The following is a 26,489-nucleotide window of genomic DNA, read 5'->3' on the forward strand; positions in this document are numbered from 1 at the left end:
CCTTAGGTTGGCATCATCTATCTAAGCTGGCTTCAATAGAGACAACTTTATTCCTTCTGGCCCCTGGTCTCTAGTGGTTTTTGCTGTGTGAGCCTCATACCAATTGAGAGGTCCCATGGATTTTGCTCTTTTTCTGTTACTTCTCCATCCCTTCTGGGCTCATGGGGAATACCGTGAGCTCTTTCTTTGGCTCACGGGATTTTGGAAGCCCTGATGATGTTTTAGTCTTGTCTGCCCAGATTCCCACACATTGAGGTTTTTTCTACTGTTTCCACTCTGGATGTGGGATACCTCTGTGGATCTTTCTGGAATGTTTTCAGTGTTAACAGATGCTTCCAGACCCATTTGGAGTTTCTGTTATTCACCCCCTCCCACCAGTGATGGGGACAGGAGTGGGGCTCCATTTCAAAGATATCTTAATATCTCAGCTCTTCTTTTCCTCTGAGTTCCCCTTACTGGCAGAATCCTTGTCTAGTTTTGGGATGGAGTGGACTTGGCTTTGGTTTGGCAGGCATCTATATCCAGTGATTAAAGCACATACTTTAGGCCTTGAGTCCTGCAGCCTGCATTTTCAAAGGCTTTAATACTAAAATTCTGGGAACTTGAGTTTTTAGTTCTTTCCATTCTGCTCTGGCAACTCCTCTGAAGGGCAGTAGACATAGAAAACCATAGCTTCTTCCTGAGTTGGGAGGAAGCTCATGGGTTATATGAAATTTGAGAAGAATTCACAGTTACTTCATAAAAATAGTGGATTGCTTCAATATTTTCATAATAGAGGTAGAGGAATTGTTAAAATAGTGCAGTGAGGTGGGCAGCCAGCTACTTGAACAACCATCTTCATGGAATAGTGGTCTCTTGCACCCTTTTAAGATACTCATGAAAACTATAGATCTTTTCTTTAGAAAATTCCCATTCAGACAAAATTTGGCATATAATTTCTTGTCAGTGAATTTCAGTTAAAATCCTAGTGATAGAATATTATGTACCTCATAGAGAGGCTTCTTAAAGTTTTATGCAAACCACCATTTTGTGCTTAGCTCTAAAGACTACCTAACCAAATTTTATAGGGAAATACACAGAGGGTCAAAGAAGCGAGGTGATTTTTCCTGGGCCAGATAACCAGTGATGTTGTTATCTTCTTCCAGAGCTTTGGATGAAGTTTAGGAGATGTTTCACTCAGATTTATAGATTGTGGGTTCAGTCAGGCTGGTGGGAGAAATTTTAGTTATAGAGAATGTACACAAACCCTTTTGGAAGGCCTAAAGGTTTTTACTATAATACTTGGCTGAAGGCAGCCTTGTCCCCTTAGTTAAATAAGAGTAGAAACAAAGGAATGTGGGGCATTTACCTAACTAACTTGTTTACTCATGTGGTCCTAAAATTAACCTTTGATCATTCTGGATAGCTTTCTCAGAGGAAGGTCGACCAGAGATATTACCCACCAAGGGTGTTTGCTTTGGGTATCAGAACCTGGCCTTTAATCTTTACTCTCTAGTGGTGTTGACTCAAAGCCTTTGTCATTTGATGTGTGCTGAATAAAGACCAGTGAGGCCAGCGCATGGTGACCGGCAGCTGCTACTTCTTTACAGCGCTCCCCTAGAGTGCCTGTAAGTGGCCACAGACACCCCAGCTGCTCTTACACTGAAAATCTGTGTCTGAATGAATTTATTCATCTGCCATTGAGTCAGAGTCTGCAGGTCAGACCCCTGTAATAGACGATACTAAGCTAAAACAGATAGCTGAGATGATCAATCTCAGATCAAATTATACTATCCTGGTCTTGACAGGGTGAAGAGCTACACTAAAAACAAGACATATATTTGAAAAGTTTAACAAGTTGCTTTCAGAGTTGTCCTATAAGGTGTAAGTGTGCAAATACCCTTCAATGTTGGTTGCTCACATGCCAGAAGTGTGATAGGGATTCTTAACTTGTTACTGTAACTTTCTGTACATGAATGTCACACTTTCTAAACCTCCAGCAGTCCTGATTATCTATTTCTGGGCAAGCTAGCCTGTCAGTGTCCCCACCTAGTGCAGACTGGTACAGAGCTCAGAGGCTTTATGCTCTAAACTATATATACATAATATTGAGCCTTAAGATTGTATTTGTTCCATTCACTTGCATCAGAATTGGCTTATTCTAATACCACCTTGATCTTGGACTTCCCAGCCTCCAGAACTGTGAGCAACACATTTCTGTTATATAGGTCAATCAGTCGATGATGTTTTTTAAATGACAGTGCCAGCTAATACATGTGGATTTTTTTCCTGCTATTTTTTTAAAAAGCTAGAATGCACAAGCATGCCTCAGAGAAATTGCTGGGTCAGTTCCACATCACTGGAGTAAAGCAAATATCACAATGAAGTGAGTCACACACATTTTTTGGCTTTCCAGTGCATATAAAAGCTATGTTTGGCCAAATGTAGTGGCTCATTCCTGTAATCCCAACACTTTAGGAGGCTGAGGCAGGCAGATAGCTTGAGATCAGGAGTTTGAGACCAGCCTGGGTAATATAGTGAAACCCTGTCTCTATAAAAACTAGAAAAATTAGCCGGATGTGGTGGTATGTATCTGTAGTCCCAGCTCTTGGGAGGCTGAGGTAGGAGGATCACTTGAGCCCAGGAAGTGGAGGTTACAGTGAGCCAAGATCGCACCACTGGACTCTAGCATGGGTGACAGAGTGAGACCCTGTCTCGAAAAAAAATTAAAAAGTTTTATGTACAGTATACTGTAACCTATTAAGCGTACAATAGCATTATGTCTAAAAAATGTACATACCTTAATTCAAAAATACTTTATTCCTAAAAAATGTTAACATTAATCTGGCCCTTCAGTGAGTGTGATCTTTTTTTCTGGTGGAGGGACTTGCCTCAATGTTGATGGCTGCTGCCTGATCAGGGTGGTGGCTGCTGAAGGTTGAGGTGACTGTGGCAATTTCTTAAAATAAGAGAAAAATGAAGTTTGTTATATCAACTGAATTTCTTTCATAAAAGCTTTGTCTGTAGCATGCAATGCTGCTTGATAGCATTTTACACATGGTAGAACTTCTTTCAAAATTGGAGTTAATCCTCTCAAAGCCTGCTATTGCTTCATCAACTAAATGTATGGAATATTCTAAATCCCTTGTTGTCATTTCAACACTGCTCATGGCATATTCACCAGGAGTAGGTTTTATCTCAAGAAACGACTTTCTTTACTCATCTGTAAGAAGCAGCTCCTTATCTGCTAAAGTTTTATCATGGTACTGCAGCAATTTAGTCACATCATCAGGCTCCACTTATAATTCTAGATCTCTGGCTATTTGTTTTTAAAAATAATTTTTCATAAGTAATTGGGGTACAGGTGGTATTTGGTTACATGAGTAATTTCTTTAGTGGTGATTTGAGAGAATTTGGTGCACCCATCATTGAGCAGTATACACTGCACCATATTTGTAGTCTTCTAGCCCTCACCCCCTCCCACTCTTTCCCCCAAGTTGCCAAAGTCTATTGCACCATTATTATGCCCTCGCACCCTCATATCTTAGCTCCCACATATCAGTGAGAACATATGATGTATGGTTTTCCATTCCTGAGTTACTTCACTTAGAATAATGAATATGTTTGAGTTCATTGTAGATTTTGGATATTAGTCCTTTGTCAGATGTATAGATTGTGAAGATTTTCTCCCACTCTGTGGGTTGTTTCTTTACTCTGCCGATTGTTCCTTTTGCTGTGCAGAGTTCTTATTCATTCTGCATTTCTGGGACTTTTAAGTGGAGCATTTAGGCCATTTACAGTCATGTTAGTATTGAAATGTGAGATACTGTTGCATTCATCATGCCCTTTGTTGCTGTGTACTTTGTTTTTTTATTTTTTGTTTTTGCCTTTTAACTTGTATTTTTGTTTTATAGGTCCTGTATGATTTATGCTTTAATGAGGTTCTGTTTTGATGTGTTTTCAGAATTTGTTTCAACATTTAGTGCTCCTTTTAGCAGTTCTTATAGTGGTGGCTTGCAAGTGGTGAATTCTTTCAACATTTGTTTGTCTGAAAGACTGTCTTTTTCATTCCTGTATGATGCTTAGTTTCACTGGATACAAAGTTTTCGTTTGATAATTGTTTTGCTTGAGGAGGCTTAAGATAGGGCTCAAATTTCTTCTAGCTTGAAGGGTTTCTGCTGAGAAATCTGCTGTTAATCTTATAGGTTTTCCTTTATAGGTTACTTGGTGCTTCTGTCTCACAGCTCTTAAGATTCTTTCTTTTGTCTTAACTTTGGATAACCTGATGACAATGTGCCTAGGAGAAGATCTTTTTGTGATGAATTTCCCGGGCGTTGTTTGTGTTTCTTGTATTTGCATATCTAGGTCTCTAGCAAGACTGGTGAGGTTTTCCTTGATTATCTCCCCAAATATGTTTTCCAAACTTTTATAATTCTTTTCTTCCTCAGGAACACCAATTATTCTTAGGTTTGGTTGTTTAACATAATCCTAGACTTCTTTGTTCATATTTTCTTATTCTTTTTTCTTTGTCTTTGTTGGATTGGGTTAACTTGAAGACCTTGTCTTCGAACTCTGACTTTCTTTCTTCCACTTATTCATTTCTATTGCTGAGATTTTCCAGAGCATTTTACATTTCCAAAAGTGTGTCCAAAGTTTCCTGAATTTTCTATTGTTTTTTTTAATTAAGCAATCTAGTTTCTTGAACATTTCTCTTTTTACTTCTTGTATTATATTTTGGATTTCCTTGCTTAGGCTTTGCCTTTCTCTAGTCCCTGCCTAATTAGCTTAATAACTATCCTTCTGAATTCTTTGTCAGGTAAATCAAGGATTTCTTCTTGGTTTGGATCTATTGCTGTTGAACTAGTGTGATTTTTTAGGGGGTGTTGAAGAGCCTTGTTTTGTCATATTGCCAGGTTGGTTTTCTGGTTCCTTCTCATTTGGGTAGGCTCTGTTAGAGGGAAGCTCTATCTCTGAAGGCTGTTGTTCAGATTTTTTTTGTCCCGCAGGGCATTCCCCTGATGTAGTGATTTCTGCCTTTTCCTATGGATGTGGCTTCCTGTGAGCTGAACTGCAGTGATGGTTGTCTCTCTTCTGGGTCTAGCCACCCAGGAAGTCTACCTGGCTCTGGGCTGGTACTGGGGGTTGTTACACAGAGTCTTATGATAGGAACCATCTACAAGTCTCTTAGCTCTGGATACCAGCACTTATTCAAGTGGAAGTACAGGGGGTGCAATGGACTCCATAAGGGTTCTTAGCTTTGGTGGTTTAATGCTCTATTTTTGTGCCAGTTGGCCTCCTGCCAGGAGGTGGCATTTTCCAGAGAACATTAGCTGTGGTATTATGGGAAGGAACTGGTAGTGGGCAGGGCCCTAGAACTACCAAGATTATATGCACCTAAAGCAGGAATGGCAAGCCACAAACCTCTTAAACACTGAACTGAGGAAGGAAGTGGCTTTTTATTTGTCTGGGAGCTGTGGGGGGCTACAGCCTCATTCATCGAGCTCCTCGAGAAGCAGCTTCTCTCCCCTTTTGTTGGCTTACAGTGCTAAAGGGGAAACTGAGGTGAAACTGTCATTGTCCATTTGCTGGATGTCTGACCTTACAATATTTGGCTTCATTGATTTGCTAATTCATATGCAGCATGAGCTGGGACCTGCAGGAGAGGGGGCTTACAGAGACAAGACAAATGCAGTGAACTATTAGTTGGCAGAATTGTTTTCAGGAGTCTGGGCCCTGCCAATATGGGGGCATGACCCAGTGCTGGGCTCCAGCTGGTAGGGATAACATTCATTTGCAACTCTTTCAAGGCTTATGAATAACATGCGCACTGGGAACTGAAAAGGGAGTCATCTTCCCCTCTCTTCAGTATTCTGTTTATTTATTTATTTTTTTCCCTACTTCCCATCTTAGCAGGGAGAAGGTGGAGGCTGGGAAGCAGGAGGAGGGAAGGGGGTCTCCCCTCTCACCCTTTGTCTTCAGCTACCAGGATGTGTAGGGAAGGACCTTCAGGTTGGGGGCAGAGCTAGGCATGTTTGAGCTCAGACTCTCTGTGAGTGAGTCTTGCTGCAGCTGCTGTGGAGGATGGGGGTGAGGTTCCCAGGTCACTGGAGTTGTATACCTAGGAGGATTATGGCTGCCTCTGCTGAGCCATGCATATTGTCAGGGAAGTGAAGGAGAGCTGGCAGTCACAGGCTTCACCCAGCTCCCATGCAAACCAAACGGCTGGTCTCACTTCCACTGTGTCCCCCTAAGAGCCCCAAGATCATTTTCAGGCAGAGAGCAAAATGGGCTTGAAAACCTGTCACAGGCTACTCACCTCCTAGTTGTGAAAGAAAAGGGCTTGGTTATTCCTCTGCCTGTAGAGTCTACATACTGGATTTGCACCCTCCCCTGAGTTCTGGCCAGGAGGCTTCTTACCTAGTTCAAATTGTTAACAAAGTTCAGCTAGAGATTTGCTTCTCCCTGTGTAGTTTTACCCCTGCTTTTCTTCCATTGGATCCCTGTGGCTCCAGGAAGGAATGGCCTGCTAGGGGACTCAGCAAGCTCCCAGGGCCTTTCTACTGCTTCTTCTACCCCTCCCTATATGTCACATGGCTCTCCAAATTGATTCAGCTTCTAGTAAAGTCAGAAACTTCTCCCACAAAGAGACCTTCAGCTTCTCCAATGGGAGTGTCTATTCAGAAGAGGGTCTCCCTATCCCACTTCCACAGTTGGAGCACTCACAGTTTTGGGGGTTGGGAGGGTCTCCTGGGTCCTGCAGGAGTAGTCTGCTTCCTTCAGAGGGTCTGTGGGTCCTCTCAGGATTGTTGTCTTGTGCTATTTCTGTCACATTTGCAGTTATTTCTTCCACTGAAATCTGGAACCTCTCCAAGTCATCCATGAGCATTGGAATCAACTTCTTTCAAACTTGTATTCATGTTGATATTTTGATCTCCTCCCATGAATTATGAATGTCATCTAGAATAGGAATCCTTCAGAAGGGTTTGAATTTACTTTGCCCAGATCCATCAGAGAAATCACTATCTATGGCAGCAATAACCATATGAAATGTATTTCTTAAACAATAAGACTTAAAAGTTGAAATTAGTCCTTGATCCATGAGCTGCAGAACAGATGTTGTATTAACATACATGAAAAGAACATTAATCTCCTATATGTCTCCATCAGAGTTCTTAAGTGATCAATCAGCTGCATTGTCAATGAGTAGTAATATTTTGAAAGGAATCTTTTTCTGAGCACTAGGTCTCAACAGCGGTCTTAAAACATTTAGTAAACCATGTTGTACACAGGTGCTGTCATCCAAGCTCTGTTGTTCCATTTATAGAGCACAGGTAGAGTAGAGTTAGCATCATTCTTAAGGCTCTAGATTTTCAGAATGATCAATGTGCATTGATTTCAACTTAAAGTCAAGCTGCAATAGTCCCTAACAAGAGACTCCACCTACTCTTTGAAGCTTTGGAACCAGGCATTGACTTCTCTTCTCTAGCTATGAAAGTTATAGGTGGTACTTTCTTCCAATAAAATGAGGGATGCCTGTAGTTGTCTTCAATTTCTTGAAGGAGTGTTATCTTCTCAGGGGTATAGAAGTAGGCTGGGTAGCTCTCTATAAGGTCGAATTAGGACCAGTTGGTCAAAATTGTGGAGAGGCAGCCTTGTGTTCAAGATTTAAGAATAAAATAAAATCTTCTAACAGAGAAATGGGATGGGAGTGGGTTGGCTGTCATTGGAAGTTGGGTTGTATGGATGTCATATAAGGTTTCTTGCATTAATAAGCAAATTGGATCGGATAACTTTCAAAGTCTCTTCAACTGTAGGATTTTATAAGAATATTAAATGTTTTTGGAAACAGCCAAAATAGACTTTTCTGACTTTGAAGAAAACCAAACATTTTTTTCAGAACTTTGACTCACTGGGTCAAAGCTCTGACCAATTATTATGACAGAAGATGCTCTGGCCACATAGAGGGTCCTAGTAGGTTGATTTAATTAAAAAACTATTTCTTGCATGCCTATTATGAGTTATATACTGTGGTAGGTAAAGGAGATACAAAAAAGATTTTTAAAAAAATGGTCTCTGTGGCTGGGTGTGGCAGCTCATGCCTGTAATCTCAACAGTTTAGGTCACTGAGGTGGGAGAATTACTTGAGCCCCAGTTTTGAGACCACCTTGGGCCTGAGACCCTGTCTCTGAAAAAAAATAATTTAAAAAATTAAATTGGACATGGTGGTGTGTGCCTGTAGTCCCAGAGACTGGAAAGGTCAATATGGGAGGATCACTTGAACCCAGAAGGTTGAGGCTGCAGTGTGCCATAATTGTACCACTGCATTCCACCCTGGGTGACAGAGTGAGACCCTGTCTCAAAAAAAGTAGTCTCCACCCTTGGGTAGTTGAAAAAAATGGAAGAAATAAATCTATAATATGAATAAAATGATATTTATTAAGAATATAGTATATGGCGGGTGCTAGTCTAAAAGTTTTTAATATTAACAACAATCCTATGAGATGCCCACTTTACAGATGAGAAAACTGAGGTACAAAGAGTAAAAAAATACTGTGTTCTATTTCACCCAATTAGTAAGTGCTGGACCAGCATGGATGTGGTCTGACTTCAGAAGCTATGCCCTTAATCCTAGTACTGTCCTTCGTCTTTACTATAACATCTTTCCTTCATACGGAATTACACTGTGTTCTCTTAATTCTTGTGCATCCTCTCTAACTGTGCTTCTCAGTGTCCTCCATGACTCCTTTTTTTTCTGCCAGGCCGTTTTACCTGGTGTCCTCTAGAGTTCTGCCTAGGCTTTCTTCTTTTCATGTTGAGCCCTCTTCAGGGGTTCTCTGTAGGTCTCATGGTCTCTGATTACCAGTCAGGGGCAGATGACTTGCGGATCTGGTGTCTCCTTAGCTCATTCTGCATCCCTGACCTTCAGGCTAAGACATTTAGTTGCTTCTTAGATCTCTTTACCAGGATGTCCATAGGCACCCAATGCTCTATGTGAGACATACTGAATGCATCAACTTTTTTCCTGAGTTCACTTCTCCTGTGTAGTTTATATCTTACATGGGACCCCATCCATGCTGGAAAGCTAGGAGCCATATTTGACTTTTCTCTTATCCTCCACAGTTGATCTACATGGGACCCCCTCTGTGCTGGAAAACTAGGACCCATATTCTTTGAATTTCTGAAGATAGGGCCCAAATCCCTTCTAGATTGCAGGGTTTCTGCTGAGAAATCTGCTGTTAATCTGATATGTTTTCCTTTATAGGTTACCTGGTGCTTCTGTCTCACAGCTCTTAAGAGTATTTCTTTTGTCTTAACTTTGGACAACCTAATGACGATGTGCCTAGGAAAAGATCTTCTTGTGATGAATTTCCCAGGTGTTGTTTGTGCTTCTTGTATTTGGATGTCTAGGTCTCTAGCAGACCCCAGGTGCCATTCATCTTTCTGTTTCTAGGGTTGGGCACTGTGTCTGATCCATGGCAGATGCTCAATAAATAAGCTTTTGAAACAAATGTATTTATTGAAATAGATAAATGAATAGAAAGAGTTAGACATGGGGAATTGATTAAGTACCAAGGAGCCAGTGAACTAGGGATTACAAACTCTGCTTGGGAGATGCAAGTAGGCTTCACAGGAGAGATGACATTTCATTAAGATCTTAAAGGGAAAGGATGAGTTGACATGTGCTAGGTATAGCACAGAGGGAAAAGACTTTGTTGGCAGAGGGAAATTTCAGGGCAGCATGGATGGTTTGGCAGGGCTGGATGCAGGTGACCTGAGGGGGGTGGTAGCCAGGGTGGGCTGACAGGCAGCATGCAGCAGGACTGGGGAGACTGCCTCACCTCTGTCATATCCAGATGGATCCTGGCTGAGAACCCGGGGGAGGAAGCAGTGCCACCTACTATGCCAAAATTGGTTTTCCAGCCCCTTGAGTGGGAAGAAGTCAGTAGATCACTTTTTAACTTGTCAACACACTGGAAGTTTTAAGTGAAAATTCTCTCATAGGATTAGGTAATCCATACATGTGACATATGGAAAACGTTCAGCAAATACAGTGAACTTTTTTCTGACTTGTGACACGCGTTTGCCATCAAGCATTTAAAAAGAGGTCCTGTCCTTTATTGTTTTATAATACGTGTCTCACTTGATTGTGTGGTATTTCCGTTTTTCCTTCCTGACATTTTCATTCTAAAGTTATATAATCATTTGAGGCTTAATTGCTGTTGCTACTTTTAGCAGCCTTCACTCACTGTTGAAATTTTTATTTCCATGTGAGAATGACATACCTACAATTATACCATAATAATTATTGGTAAAGTTAATTGGAATCCAGCTCTTTTACTCTTTCATATTTTATCAGTAATTCTCCCAGTTTAAATGGATATAATCTGTATAGCACCTGACATAGCTCTGAGTGCTTAGTGTATGCTCAGTAAACTGTAGTGAGTAAAAAGAAAGTATTGCTTTCAATTGATATGATCTTGTGATTTATAAGCATTTGAAAGGTGCTATTTTATTTCATTTTTTTCAGACAGAGCCTCGCTGTGTCACCCAGGCTAGCGTGCAGTGGCACAAGCAATTCTCCTGCCTCAGCCTCCCAAGTAGCTGGGATTACAGGCACCTGCCACCATGCCTGGCTAGTTTTTATATATTATTTTTTAGTAGAAATGAGGTTTCACCATGTTGGCCAGGCTGATCTCAAACTCCCAATCTCTAGTGATCCTCTCACTTTGGCTTCCCGGAGTGCTGGGATTTAGGCGTTAGCCACCGTGCCTGGCCTAAAAGGTGCTATTTTAATTTAAGGCTACTTTGTCTTTCAAAATTTCAGAATTAAGTCCATAAGTCTTTTCTTCATTGAAGAATAGGCAATTGCAGCAGCTCAATTTGCTGTCCAAGCCTTTTTGCAGAATCAAAAGTACCTGAGGGAATGACTGTTGCTCTTCCATCATTTGTTAAAAAATGAATTGGGTGGTTAGTATGTGTCAGGGTTGTCTTAACAACGAGAAATACAGGGATCAAGGAGACCTTGTTTCAGCCCTAAAAAACCTTACAGTTTAGTACAGATAGCGATACAAAAACCCAAGTCTTCTACAGGTCTACCAAGGCCATGGTTGAGACACAAAGAAGAGAGAAATCAGCTCTTCATGGAGGTTTAGGAATGACTTCACACAGAAGGTTATGAGCTTGAATCAAGCCATATGTGGTCAAAATATGTTCTTATGTTACAAGAAGAGGATAGTGGTGGCAGGATGTGCAGTGAAATTGGTTAAGTCAGATTCATGAAGAACTCTGTATGGCTTCATAAGCAGTTTGCACTTTATCCTATAAGCAAAGGGGCTTTTAATGGGAGAGTGAAATGGTCAGATTAACCACAAAATCATTCAGGTAGCAGTGCAGACAATGGGTTTGTGGAGCGGAGTGGGAAGTAAGTGGATGGGCTGTCCAATATTGGCAGGAATGCCAATTAAAATACAACCCAATGGGCTGGGCACAGTGGCTCATGCCTGTAATCCTAGCCCTTTGGGAGGCTGAGACGGGCAGATCACTCGAGGTCAGGAATTCTAGACCAGCCTGGCCAATATGGAGAAACCCCATCTCTACTAAAAGTATAAAAATTAGCTGGATGTGGTGGCGTGTGCCTGTAATCCCAGCTACTTGGGAGACTGAAGCACAAGATTCACTTGAACATGGAAAGTGGAGGTTGCAGTGAGCCAAGATGGTGACACTGCACTCCAGTCTGGGCGACAGAGTAAGACTCTATCTTAAAAAAACAAAAAACACAACCACTATTAAAACAACCCACGCCTGAAGCAACAAGAATGTAAAATTAAACAGTAGCAGATCAGTAATTTTTTTTTTTTTTTTTGAGACGGAGTTTCGCTATTGTTACCCAGGCTGGAGTGCAATGGCGCGATCTCGGCTCACCGCAACCTCCACCTCCTGGGTTCAGGCAATTCTCCTGCCTCAGCCTCCTGAGTAGCTGGGATTACAGACACGCGCCACCATGCCCAGCTAATTTTTTGTATCTTTAGTAGAGACAGGGTTTCACCATTTTGACCAGGATGGTCTCGATCCCTTGACCTCGTGATCCACCCGCCTTGGCCTCCCAAAGTGCTGGGATTACAGGCTTGAGCCCCTGTGCCCAGCCGCAGATCAGTAATTTTTAAATTGGAGTTTAAAAATTACTGCCCTGCAGTTTTGTCCCCCAGGGGACATTAGACAATATCAGAAGACATTTTGTTTGTCACAACTCGTGAAGGCAATGTTAGCATCTACTAGGTCAGTAATGCTGCTAAACAGCCTACGATACACAGCAAAGACAACTCACAGCAAAGAGTTATCTGGTCCAGAATGTTACTAATGCCAAGATTGAGAAGGCTGGAGGCAGATGGAAGGAAGAAACAGGTATCAGGGCATTTAGGAAGCAGAATCTACTAAATTTGGTGACTGATAGAATGTAAAGGGTGAGGAGAGCATAATTGAGGGTGATTCCAGGTTTCTGTTGTGGGTGTCTAGAGATAAGAAATATAAGAGGAGGAACAGCGTTGGGATAGGTTTAGCTTTAGACGTATTAAACTGCCTGGATGATGGGATCAATTGTACCCAAACCTCAGCATCATGCAATATACCTATGTAACAAATCTGTACGTGTACCTCCAAATCTAAAAAATAAAAATGAAAAATTGAAATAAAAATGAAATCGAAATGAAAATAAAAAATACAAATGAAAGTTGAAATTTTTAAAAATGAAGTTTAAATATCTTTAGGATGTGAAAGAGAAGATATCCTGGAGGTAGGTGGGTATATGGATCAGGAGTCCAGATCTGGGATGGAGATAGGGATTTGAGATTTATCAGCCCAGAGACAACCTTGAATTTGAATGTGTGATAGAAGCAACTTTAGTTGATTGCCTTTATGGCAGAGATAGTCAATGCTTGCCAAATGTTAGAAACTGAGTGTTTGTATCTCTTTATAATTTATGTGTTGAAGCTGTAAACCCCAACGTGATGGTAGAGACTTTGGGAGATAATAAATTTCTGTTGTTTGATCCACCCAGTTCATGCTATTTTGTTACAGCAGCCAAAGCTAAGACACCAAATATTCAAGTGTTGTTCTATACCTCCTGCCTTCTTTCTAGTGAGATTGGGGTCATGTGACTAGGTTTGACCAATGGCCTAGGAGCATGCGTCTCTTCCGGGTTAACAGGGTGAAGAACGGGTGTGCGGCCTCCTTCCCTTTCTTACCCTGCCTTTGTGCCTGAGGAGGCCATGTGTCCAGAGGCGAAGGAGGAGGGCAGCTGATTCTTGACTGAACTTTGTGTGAGTGAGAAATTAACATGGTTTCAGCAACTAAGACTTCAGGGTGTGTTGTAGCTGTTGACTTTGTTTACCCTTAAGGATACATCCTGTAACTGATTGGGAGGATCATTCTGCCTCATGGGCAGGAAGCCTAATCTAATCTCTTCCAAGTCAGCTAAATCATTTGTCACAAATAAATTTTCTTTAAGTTCTGAAGCTCTCAAGAGTCACAATGTGGTGGGAATGGGCTCTTGTCTGAGGGCATCTAGTGCTGCCATCAGCTGATCATGGGTACTGCGTGCCCTTCAGACTGGCTCCCATGGAGGTGTCCATAATCCATCTGGCCTCTGTTGCACAGGCCACACTGTGGCTGCCTTCCTTGTCTTGACTATGGGACCCTTTTGAGCCTGTTAGCTCTCAAAGTCCTATCTATACTCCTGTCCTTTGGGTGTTGGTGAGAACTCTCTGTGAAGCTGCCCAATTCCATTTCTACTCTCCAGATAGATTTAGAGGCACTGGTTCCTTTACTGTAAGAGCCACAGAATTATATGGGGCACCTCTACCATCTTCCCTTATGGAGATTGAGGGGATGGGAGTGGGTACAGGAAGCCTGCTTGCAGTGACTAATTATTTTTTTCCAAATTCTCTGATACATTAGAAGCTTTACATGGGTGGGTAGGGAGGAACAGAAAAAAATGGATTCTCCATCATTGTATCTTTTTCTAAATCTTTCACGCAAAGACATAAACATTTTTCTAAAGCCAAGAGCTTGTTGATCTTGTTATTACATTCTTCCTGGTTTTCCACATAAAAGTAGGGCACATGGTTAAATAAAATTCAGGAGCACCCAAATCAGTGGTTCAGGAACATCCCCACTTTGGTTAAGTTTTGTCATGGCAGCAGATGAAGGCAGTCAAGGGTGGGATGTAGAATATCTCCTTGAACTTGAGAAATTAGAATCACCTGGAAGACTTATTACGACAGAAATTATGGGCCACATGCCTAGAATTTTGATTCCCTAGGTCTGGGAAAGGGATTAGTAATTTGTAGTTAGGGTTGCCAGATTTAGCAAATAAAAATAAAAGATGCCCAATTATTTCAATTTCAGATTAATAACACTTTTTTTGAAAAAGTAAGTATGTCCCAAATATTGCATGGGACATACTTATCTTTTTTTTTTTTTTTTTTTTTTGAGACAGGGTCTCACTTTGTTATCCAGGCTGGAGGGCAATGATGTGATCTTGGCTCCCTGCAACCTCTGTCTCCTGGGCTCTGGTGATCCTCCCAAGTAGCTGGGACCACAGGCATGTGCTACTATGCTCAGCTACTTTTTTTTTTTTTTAAGTAGAGACAGGATTTTGCCATGTTACCCAACTGGTCTTAAACTCCTGGGCTAAGTGATCCACCCTCTTGCCCTCCCAAAGTGCTGGGATTACAGGCATGAGCCACCACACCTGGCCTAATTTTTTAAATTGTCAAACATATCCATTGCTTTTCTGAAATTTACATTTAACCGGCTATTCTGTATTTCTTAAATTGCATTTCTAACAAGTTCCTTGGTAATGAGGATGTTGCTGGTTTGGAGACCACAGTTTGAGCCCCAGGGATAGGCTCACATGAATACAGAGCCCTGGGGAATACCAACATTTAACCAGCAGAAGCATCTGAGAAGGAACAGAAGTGAGACAGCAGAATTATGAGTGTTTCTTCAGAAGCCAAAGGAAGAAAAAGTTTCAAAAACACAGAATAATCAATAGAGTAGAGAGTTTGAGGGAAACCGAGGGCTGAAAAGAAGACATTGGATTTGTCAACGAGGAGACCTTTGTCAAAGCATTTCAGCACAGTTATCGGGGCAGGAGCTAGTTTGCAGCAATGAAGAGGGAGCAGAGTAACACCATGGAGGGGACAATTTGCATGTGATTATTTGGGGAGTTCTTTGTGAAAGGTAGTAGAGGGAGATGTGGAGGCACTTAAAGATATTTCTTGGTCTCCCTCTCTCTCCCCACCTTTAAAAAAAGAAGAAATAGAGACGGGTCTTGGTATGTTGCCCATGCTGGTCTTCAACTCTTGGCCTCAAGTGATTCTCTCACCTTGGCCTCCAAAGTGCTGAGCTTATAGGTGTGAACATATAAAAAAGGGAATTTTTGAATAAGGGAGACATGGAATATATTTATAGCCAGAGAAGAAGCCAGTAGAGAGGGAAAGTCTGTAGTTACAGAAGAAAGGGAATAGCAAATAGGACACAAAGAGGAGGGGTTACCAACTGAGAAGCAGAAAGAAGATGGAACTAGGGAGAAAATCAGGGAGGTTTGTAGCTGGACTGAGTGCTGACTCAGCATCTTAGCCTGGGACAGTCAGATGTTGATTTTACAATTTGCTCCCTAAAGGAGAAAGAACATCCACTTGGAGAACTCTCTGATGGCCTTGATGGTTACTGCAGCAAAGTAGAAAAATGTGTATGTGTATGTGTGTGTGTGTGTGTGTGTGTGTGTGTGTGTGTGAGGGGGGCAGGGGGTGGGGGATGAAGAGTAGATTAAAAAATTGTGTGTGTTTAAATTTTTTTGGCTATAGTTTATTATTTGAGCTCCTCTTTCATTTGGTTTCATGGGGCCATTGTCACAATTTTCCCAAACTGATTTTTCTTCCTCAGGGTTTCTTGTTCTTGTTGAGTAAGTCATTTTAACGTCCACTTTGCAGCTGCAGCCTCTGATTCTGTGTGCCTCTTGCATTTCCTTCTGAAGCTGCACTTTGCTGGCTGTTTTATCCATGGACATCCCCACCCCAGCCTCCCTGGATGACCTCTGAAGCTTTCCTTCTTGCCTTTCCCACTTATTTCTGTGTTACATTTTTTAAAAATTGGCTTTATATATCAAATGACCTAAACCCACCATTAAAGCATGATTTGACTCCATGGTATTACAGCTTTCTCAGACTCCGGCTCTTTAAAAGGTCAGTTTCTGAAACTGTAGTCCTAGGGGCATCTCTGCCCCAGACTTGCTTACAGACTTAGTCTTGAGGGGCCTCTGGAAGTGTGAATCTGCCGAGCACCCCAGTGACCTTTTTGAATGACACAGCAACCTACTTTCAGAGATTCTGGAAGGAACTGGGAAACCCTGAAGCAGAGCCACCAGGGTCTTTGTCTACTTTCACATGGCTTAGCTGTTCTCTGTGGGGTCAATCTGGACTGTATCTCCTGGCCCAGAGAACTTGGAGGTGGGTCAGCAACACAAAGAACCAGCACCCAGCAAATATGCAGAGGTACAGGCTTCTCTTGCCAGGTCTGTAGAAAGGGCTGATGAATGGTGGAATTAGGCAAGCCATGGTGGATCATGGCACAGCAGTGGGTGAGAAGCCCAGGAGACTTTGCAGGCAACTTGTCCTCCCATTGTGGGGAAAGGCTGTGAGGACTGGAGTTAATATCCATATTGTATCCTCACTGATTTCTTTTCTTTTTCTTTTTGAGGTAGAGTTTTGCTCTTGTTGCCCAGGCTGGAGGCAATGGTGCAGTCTCGGGTCACCACAACCTCTGCCTCCTGGGTTCAAGCGATTCTCCTGCCTCAGCCTCCCGAGTAACTGGGATTACAGGCTACCATGCCCAGCTAATTTTGTATTTTTAGTAGAGACGGGGTTTCACTGCGTTGGTCAGGCTGGTCTTGAACTTCTGATCTCAGGTGATCCACCCACCTCAGCCTCCCAAAGTGCTGGGATTACAGGCAGGAGCCACCATTCATGGTCCTCACTATTTTAAATGTGAACTCCAGAATGCACTCTCCTCCTCCTTACCCTTTCTCATTTGTATTTGACTTAGTGATTTATATTTAACATATTGGAGATTGGATACTTAATTTTAAAATTAAATTAATACATTATTCAAATGTATTCAAGATATATTATTCATATTATATTATTAGATAAGCGTTACTTAAATGACTAATTGAATGTCATTTAGTAATAAGATTCATTAATATTAACAAATAACATTTGTTAAAAAGTTATTTAATAACTATCATTCCATTTTGATGAATATAGATTTAAAATATAGACACTACTTAATTGTGAAACACTATCCATGTTTTCTCATACAATGAAATTACTAAGTATTGCATATAGGCACATTCACATGTACTGATCCCATCCTTGTCACCGCCAGTGTCCCTGCATCTTTCTTGATTCCTCCTCTGCAGGGAAGAAGTGATGGGAGGGGGGCCAATGACAGTCCAGGGAGCACAGGTAGTTTCTGCTGCTCACTCTTTCCCAGTTGGAGAGAGGAATTTGAGGAAAACAGAATTATATAAAATTATACGCAGATACTATGATATCCATCTCTCGGGCCTCTCCTGGAAGTTTCTCGGTGGTGTGGACTTTGAAATGGATGTACCTTAGCAGACCCAGAAGTAGAAGGGAGCCACGTAGTGCTCAGACAAAAAGATCTGATGAAGGTATGACACTTTTGTGGAATAGGGAGGGTTGTAATGCATTACATAAATATTTTGTTGTTGGATTTGGGAGATAGTATGTGTTTTTCGGTCCTGGCAACCATCTGTTAAGAGGATCCATAAAGGAGTTCCAACTTGTGTAATTCTGAGAAAAGAATTTCTGGGATGGTTTTCTTTGTGTGTTTCACTTTTCTGCTTATTTGAAAGGAGGTAAGAACCTGAATATTTGAAAGAAGGTGAGAACATATCACCATCATTAACTGACACATGACTGTATTTTATGATTGAATTATTGAGAATTGCTGGCAGGTGGTGACAACAAAAAGCAGACTGAATTTTAGTTTTATTACTTCTTAATAACTTCTCTACAGGTACTATGTCTCATTATTGTCTGCACCTGAGGCTGAAAAGATTTAGTGAACATGTTGTGTGGAACTTCTGCAAAGTTTGCTTACGAGCAGCTGACCCAGTTAGGAAGAATAATCTCTTGCCCTATTTTTTCCCTCCTTTCTGCAGCATGTTAGGTGAATGTGATGGTTAGGGCTCTAAAAGCCTTCTTGGACCATGAGGGGAACTTGAGGATGGAGGCTAGTGATAGAGTAAAGCAGGAGAAGAAGACTCAGGTCTCTGATCATGTGGATACACATGAAGGTGACCCCCTACTGAATCACAATCTTGTGTAATGCCCCTTTTTTTGAGTGGGATGGAAACTATGACTTGCTTCTAGTTGATAGAATATGGCAAAAAAGATGAGAAATTACTCCCATGATTATGTTACATTATTTGCAAAGGTGAAAGGATTTTGCAGATGTAATTAAGGTCCCTAAGCAGTTGACTTTGAGTTCATCAAAAGAGAAATTATCCTGGGTAAGCCTGAGCTAATCAGGCGAGCCATTTAAAAGAGAAGTACACCTCTGAATTCAGAGGCTCTTAGCAGCAGAGACTCCTTTTTTCTGTTGCTTCCTTTGAAGAAACAAGACCATATAAATTTTACAGCTGCAAGAAAATAAATTCTGCCAGCAACCCAAGAAATCCTGGAAGCAGAGTCTTCCCTAGTTTCCAGATGAGAATGCAGTCCATCAAAACACCTTGATTTTAGCCTTGTGAGACCACCTAACTAAGCCATATGCAGTCTTGACCTATGGAAACTGTGAGAGAATAAATCGTTTTCTGAGCTGGTAGATTTGTGCTAAGTTGTTACGCAGCATAGAAAACCAGTACATCTGTATCCATGTGTCGCTGTGACAGTCCAGGAATGCCTACCCCCAAGCCTCTTTAATATAAGCAGGAATTAAATCTGTCACTTCTTTAAGCCGTTGTGATTTTCAGTTTTCATCTATAGTCAACTGAACCCAATCTTAACTGATTCATGGCATAATGAAGAAGGATTTATGGAAGATGAATCATTTGTGGTTGATCTTGAAAAGTGGATATAGTTTCAGAAGATGGAAACTGGCATGGCTGGTGGCAGAAAATAATTTTTATAGGACAGAACGAGTAAGGGAAAGTACGGGTGTTCTGAAGAAATAAAGAATAATTCGGTTTCTCTAGGTTCAGTGAAATTAGGCTACAAAGGGAGATTAGAGCCAAATAACACATCCAAAAAGAATTTGGGGATTATTTTTTAAGCAATGGAGAACAATGAAGATTTTCTGACCAGAGTGATATTATAGCATGATCAGGGCTATGCCTTACTTTAAAAATGCAGTATGAGTTAGTCTTCTTTAGGCTGCAAAAACATATCTCAAAGTAGATTTTTTCTTAAGGAGGCTTGTGGGGAGAATATTCAGAAAGAGCAGCAGGAACCAGAAGTTAGGGACCTTGTTACTACAAACTTATTGCAGCAGAGAATGAGTATTGCCCCTAACTGCTGCTCACCAAAGGGGAAAGAAGGGACTTCCCTGCCAGTTCTGGTAAAGACAGCATTTCTGGAAGCCGCACTTTGATTGAGCAACCTTGGAATCATCCCAAGAGCCAGAAGGTGGGATGTAGTGATTGGCCTGGGCCTGGCCTGGCTGTGTGTGGGGGGGATGTCTGCGACTAGAGGAGCCTGGAAAATAAAAACAAGACGATTATTGGTGCATTTTGAATTTCACAATTCTGTCTTTTTACATCAAAGCCTCGAGGACAGATGACACACTCATTTACACCCCCACTAAGAGAATAACATTTTACTCGAATTTACATTTAATTCAGGAGTTGAAATATGCACCAAAGGTTATTCACAGTTTTTTAAAAAAATTGTTTTTTCTTATCACTATCAACATCAACTAAACTATATAATTTAAACTAGTTTCCACTATAAAAGTTCTTAGTGCTTAATTATTTACTGCATGTCCAAGTGTATAAAACACTGTGTTATACTTATGGGATCTATCACTTGAAGAAAAGGGAATTTCAGAATAGCTATTTACAGGTACTTCCAAGTTCTTGAAATAATCTAAGTGAAGTACTGACTTCTTATTTATGAAACCAACACTCGTTTGCTCATATGTATTAGCAGACTTAGGTACATAATTGTTAAATGACATCTCAGGCTATCTGAGAAACATACTGCTTTAACCCATACATTTTACCAGGCAAACTTCAAGTACTACCTGTGACATGTTTGAAAAGTTTAGGATCTTTTCCCAAATTCCTGGATATATTGACCATGTATACATTTTTATTTGGAAATATTCAAGCACATAAATCTGACTCCAAATCTTTAATAGACACACAGAAACACATAGCTCAGGAATCAAAGATGCAGCATTTAAAATGCCCAAAATGACGTTTCAAAAAATGAGGATGAAATACTTGGAAGACTTCCCGTCAGCTCCCTGGTGAGTGTAGCTGCTGCATTTCACCACTAGGTGCTACTCTTCCTCCATCACATGCTGAATCTGTAGCCTCAAAAGCAAAGGGGATGCAAAATCAACCTAGTTCCTTATCTCCTGGCTACCATTTAAACGTAAGACGACTTTATTTCCTGTATTTACTCATTATTATAATTATACAGTATTTTTAGAGTGGTTGGCAAAGCACTTAACACTGTAGAAAGTGAAATATATATCTGCCTCCTATAGTATCACCCCATGCCATGTGTCAGAAAACTAAACATTATCAATACCCCAGTTGCTGTTACTTTCTTATTGATCTAAGGAAGGGTCATAATCTGATTAAAAATCATTGATATGCCTGTGATTTTCCTCTGGAATTTTCCTCTCAAATTACGTGTGAGATAATAAATCTAAAATTCTAAATTATTAGTTATGTGTTACCAGTCACTCAATGGTATTAATACAGTGCACATCTATGAAAGAGGCAATGTATGGAATCTGTTTATAGTCCCATGCAAAATGTTTAAGATAGAGGGTAGGCTGCTGAGAGATAAGGATCCCTGTTTGTTTAACTTGCCTGGAAGCATTTCTCTATCCTCTGCTTGTGAAGACATAGTAAAAATCTTTGAAGATAAAGAGACAAACCGCTTTCATATTTACGTCCACCTGTCCCTTTGGAGAGGAGATTTATTCATTTTCTTAAGGCATCTGACTTTAACAAAGCAATTCTAAATTACTGAGACTTTTAACTTTTCCAAATGTTTAAAAAATATGAGACAAGAAACAACTAAAAGTTAAATAAATTGATTTAAAAATTAAAAGCAGCTGACAGACCAAATTAGATGCTTAGAACACATTCATTCCCTTCTTCCCTTTGATTCAGCCATCCAGTTTGATTGTTCACTCACTGACATTCATCTGTTTATTCATTGACCAAACTTTTCTTGAGTAAGCTCATGCATTTCAGATGCAGAAAGGAAATGAAATGGTATGTATTTTGTAGAAGCTTAAAGTTTAGAGTAAAGGGGGTGCCAGTGAGAAAGAGAGCTCGTTGAACATATATATATACGCAGAAAACTGACATAGTCAGCTGATGGGTTCATCTTTCATTTAGGTGCAATAATAGATATGAATATAAGGATCTTTGGGTAATTTTCATGCACCTTGAGGCTAAGTAGACAAAAATGTTTCAGTGTCTGAATACATGTGTTGCCAAACATGCTGATGACTTTGCTCTCCATTGTCTGTTAGCCCTCCAGGTAAAATGCTCCCAGCTGCCAGCCCTTGTTATGCCATTGCAACAGGATGTGACCACAAGACTAAGTTTTGGCTTTTTGATGTGACAGTATTGGGCAGGACTTCGGGACAGGTGGGTTGCCAGGTGTTGCCTGCTTTCATCTTGACCATCAGCACATGCCACAGTTGTGATTGGTGAGATCTACTCCCTTTCATACTAACTGGGTCAGGGAAAATGTGGGAATAAAACTTAGTTTTTGTTTTACTCACATCTGTTTGGTCTAGTTTCCCTCTTAAGGACCCATTCTGATAATAGAAACAAGAACCTGCTTCTTAACTTTGGAAGTAGGAAATTAGTCTTCAGCCAGACAGAAATAGATAGACCTGACATAATGATTAAATCTAGCAACAAGCAAGAGTACAGGTCACCAATAAAGGTTACCTTTGAAGGTCAAAAGAGAAGTTAAGTGAAAGGAATATTGATCAATCCAGGAGAAGCTGAAAAGGCTCTGCTGTCACAGTGGACTCTAAGCTGCAGACGTGTATTGTTAGTAAAAGAGGTTAAAGTGGTAGTGAGATAGAAGCAGCTAAGGCTAGTGGTGGGAAACGGTCCTCTCATTATCCTCTCTTAGTTAGAAATCCTATTATATTCTCTATTGGCTTCCTAGACCCCTCCTTTGTGGAGAAAATAATATTGAAGAGTAATCTATGTCTTTAAGTGCTATTTTGAGAAAGCCCCACTCACTCATTCCCTCATTTTCCTCCTTGCACAGCTTGGATTCATTCCATCACTTTAATGATTCCCTTGTCTACCCCTTCAACTCCCTACCTGAGATCTAACTTTTAGCTTCACCTGAGTAGCTAAAAATAGCTGGAGAAAAACCATGTGCCTTTCGGTCTTCCTGTTTGGGATGCATTTTTATTCCTTTACCCTGCTTATTGATAGGACAATCAGAGAGTTCATGCACTTTTCTTCTCTTGACTAAACATCTGGACGTTTGATCAGAACCCTTTAAGGATCTAACATATGTTAATATATATTTGGCCTTTCTTCAGTGCTCTAATGAAGCATTCAGGGATAATCATTTGGTCAGTTAAAAAAAAATTATTCTTAAATTTAAAGATGGTTACAAGTTATTTGAAACTTATAACATCAAATAATTCATTATACCAATAATTTAAAGATATTCAGTTAAAGCAGATTGAACATGCCTACATTATTTTGTTTATGGTATTATTTTTTTCTTGGCACTCTTCCTATGTGGTATAAAGGAAAAATTTAACCGAGCCTCTGTTATTTTCTTAATCAGTCAGGTTCATTCAATGTATATTTGTTAAGTGGATTATGAATGTGATAAACTGTGACTTGTTTTCCTAATTGTAAAATTTGGTTAATACCTACATCCTTTGCTGAGGATAGGAGCTTTGTGTGCCTTAGACATAGCTGTACACCAGCACCTAACAGTGCATTACGCGAGGGAGGTGCTTAACAAATGGAGATGGCTACTTTCACTGACCAAAAGGGAATACCTGAATATATGTAGAGCAGTTGAGGATGGGACAGTAGAACTTCTAGTTTAAAGAGCTAGAAGGATCAGAAGGATGATGGAAAAGGAATTAGATAATTCAAATATATATAAAATCCTTAACCACAGAACAATGATCCCGTGTGCTGTGGTATATTAAGGGCATCTTGTCTTATATTAAATTTGGTAGGGTAAAGTGAAACTTCTAGATTATGACAATTTCACAATTGGACAGTTCCTGAGATGAACAAAAGCTCTTTCTATCTGTAGTATCTCTGTATATCTATGGATAGGATATTTGTAAACAATTATGAAAGCAGGGTAATAGAATCCTTTGGGGAATGGCTCAAGGGTAAATAATTAGAGGGATTGTGAACATCTGTTTGCTTTATTTTTTTTTAAATTAATAGACTTTGTTTCGTAGGGCAGTTTTAGGTTTACAAAAAATTGAACAAATAGCATAGCAATTTTATATCCTTTTCTTGTTTTCTCTGCAGTTTCCTTTATTATTACTACCTTGCATTGGTGTGGTACATTTGTTATGATTGATTAACCAATATGAATCCATTGTTATTAACTAGAGTCCATATTTTGCATTAGGATTCACTCTGCATTGTACAGTTCTATAAGTTTTGCCAAATGCATAATGACTGCTTCAGTTTTTATCCATCATAAGAACTAAATGATACAAGGTTTTGATAGAATAAATAGGCAAGAAACCAATATCATTAAAAATTAATTCATGCAATTAAATGCTTAAATTATGTGAAATGGTGCTGTATTATTTAACACATTCTTTACTTGCACTGTAACATACTTAAAAAAGTAGATATATTAGTAAATGTACACTGGTTATACTTGTATGGTTGAATTTATTGAAATAAATGAATATTGTCTTTACATTTAGCCAAATATTTAACAACAAGAAAAAATTATGTCATTAAAAAAACTGCTAATCACTGGATATTCAAGGATCTCAGACATGATTGATCTGTTTGGCACAGGTCCTGAGACATAGGGAAGATACAGGACAGTTATTGGTTACGAATATAAGTTCTCTAACATGAGAGCTCGTAAATCAAGTTTGATCCTTGAAATTGGGAGAGAAGATTAGGGGGAAAAACCCTCTATTTTTGCATAAGCAGTTGGTGAGGAAAATTGTTCTCTTACATTAGAAAGGAAGTAGAGATTGTCTAATGCAGTTTCTCAGCTGAAATCATGAGTCCCTTCTGTGTTGCCTATTATAGCTAAGATCTACAGTAGTGAAGTCAACTCAGTTCTTGTTTGATATGGTTTGGCTCTCTGACCCCACCCAAATCTCATCTTGTGGCTCCCATAATTCCCATGTGTTGTAGGAGGGACCCAGTGGGAGATGACTGAATCATGGGGGTGGGTCTTTGCCATTCTGTTCTTGTGATAGTAAGTGGGTCTCATGAGACCTGATGGTTTTAAAAACAGGAGTTTCTCTGCACAAGCTCTTTCTTTGCCTGCTGCCGTCAATGTAAGATGTGACTTGCTCTTCCTTGCCTTCTGCCATGATTGTGAGGCCTCATTAGGCACATAGAACTGTAAATCCAATAAGACTCCTTCTTTTGTGAATTGCTCAGTCTCATGTATGTCTTTATCAGCAGCATGAAAATGGACTAATACAGTAAATTGGTACCAGGAGTAGGGTGTTACTGAAAAGATAACTTGAAAGTGTGGAAGTGACTTTAGAACCGGGTAACAGGCAGAAGTTGGAAAGTTTGGAGAGCTCAGAAGAAGACAGGAAAATGTGGGAAAGTATGGAACTTCCTAGAAACCTGTTGAATGGCTTTGACAAAAATGCTGCTAGTGATATGAACAATAAGGTCCAGGCTGAGATGGTCTCAGATAGAAGTGGGGAACTTTTTGAGAGCTGCAGCAAAGGTGGCTCTTGTTATGTTTTAGCAAAGAGACTGGCAGCATTTTGCCTCTGCCCTAGAGATTTGTGGAACTTTGAACTTGAGAAAGATGATTTGGGCTGTCTTGGCAGGAGAAATTAATAAGCAGCAAAGCATTCAAGAGGTGACCTGGTGCTGTTAAAAGCATTCAGTTTTATAAGGGAAGCAGAGCATAAATGCTTGGAAAATTTGCAACCTAACAATGCAATAGAAGACAATCTCATTTTCTGAGGAGAAATTCTAGCCAGCTGCAGAAATTTGCATAAATAACGAGGAACTTAATGTCAATCTACAAGACAATGGGGAAAATGTCTCCAGGGCATGTCAGAAGTCTTCACAGCAGCCCCTCCCATCACAGGTCTGGAGGCCTAGGGGGAAAAAGTGGTTTTGTGGGGCAGGCCCAGGGTTCCTGTGCTGCATGCAACCTCAAGACTTGCTGCCCTTCATCCCAGCCACTCCAGTTATGGGTAAAAGGGGCCAATATAGAGCTAAGTCTGTGGATTTAGAGGGTGCAAGCCTTAAGCGTTGGCAGCTTCCACATGGTGTTGAGCCTGCAGATGCACAGAAATCAAGAATTGGGGTTTGGGAACCTCTACCTAGATTTCAGAAGATGTATGGAAATGCCTGGATGCCCAGGTGGAAGTTTTCTCTAGGGGTGGGATCTCATGTAAAATCTCTGCTAGGGCAGTGCAGAAGGGAAATGTGTGGTAGGAGCTCCCACACAGTCCCTACTGGGGCACTACCTAGTGGAGCTGTGAGATGGCCACTGTCCTCCAGAACCCAGAATGGTTGGTACACTGACAGCTTGCACTGTGTGTCTGGAAAAGCCACGGACATTCATTGCCAGCCTGTGAAAGCAGCCAGAAGGGAGGCTGTGCCCTGCAAAGCCACATGGGTGGAGCTGCCCAAGACTATGGGAACCTACCTCTTGCATCAGTGTGACCTGGATGTGTGACATGGATTCAAAGGAGATCATTTTGGAGCTTTAAAATTTGACTGGCCTGCTAGAGTTCAGACTTGCATGGGCCCTGTAGCCCTTTTGTTTTGGCCAATTTCTCCCATTTGGAATGGCTGTATTTACTCACTGCCTATACTCCATTGTATTTAAAAAGTAACTAACTTGCTTTTGATTTTACAGGTTCATGGGGGAAGGGACTTGCCTTGTCTTGGATGAGACTTTGAACTGTGAACATTTGAGTTAATGCTGAAATTAACTGAGACTTTGGAGGACTATTGGGAAGGCATGACTGGTTTTGAAATGTGAAGATATGAG

At 40.6% G+C, this 26,489-nt stretch overlaps 1 long non-coding RNA gene across 1 annotated transcript in view; it reads left to right on the plus strand.

Moving 5' to 3' along the window:
• LOC144578452 (uncharacterized) overlaps positions 1-26,489 on the plus strand; it is an 83,745-nt gene extending 57,256 nt beyond the window's left edge. The window contains exons 3-4 of the long non-coding RNA XR_013524284.1: positions 21,784-21,901; positions 26,355-26,489. This is a non-coding gene — a long non-coding RNA (uncharacterized LOC144578452). The remainder of the gene's footprint in view (positions 1-21,783; positions 21,902-26,354) is intronic.

This window comes from Callithrix jacchus, chromosome 1 (assembly GCF_049354715.1).
Source record: "Callithrix jacchus isolate 240 chromosome 1, calJac240_pri, whole genome shotgun sequence".
In the NCBI taxonomy this organism is placed as follows: Eukaryota; Metazoa; Chordata; class Mammalia; order Primates; family Cebidae; genus Callithrix; species Callithrix jacchus.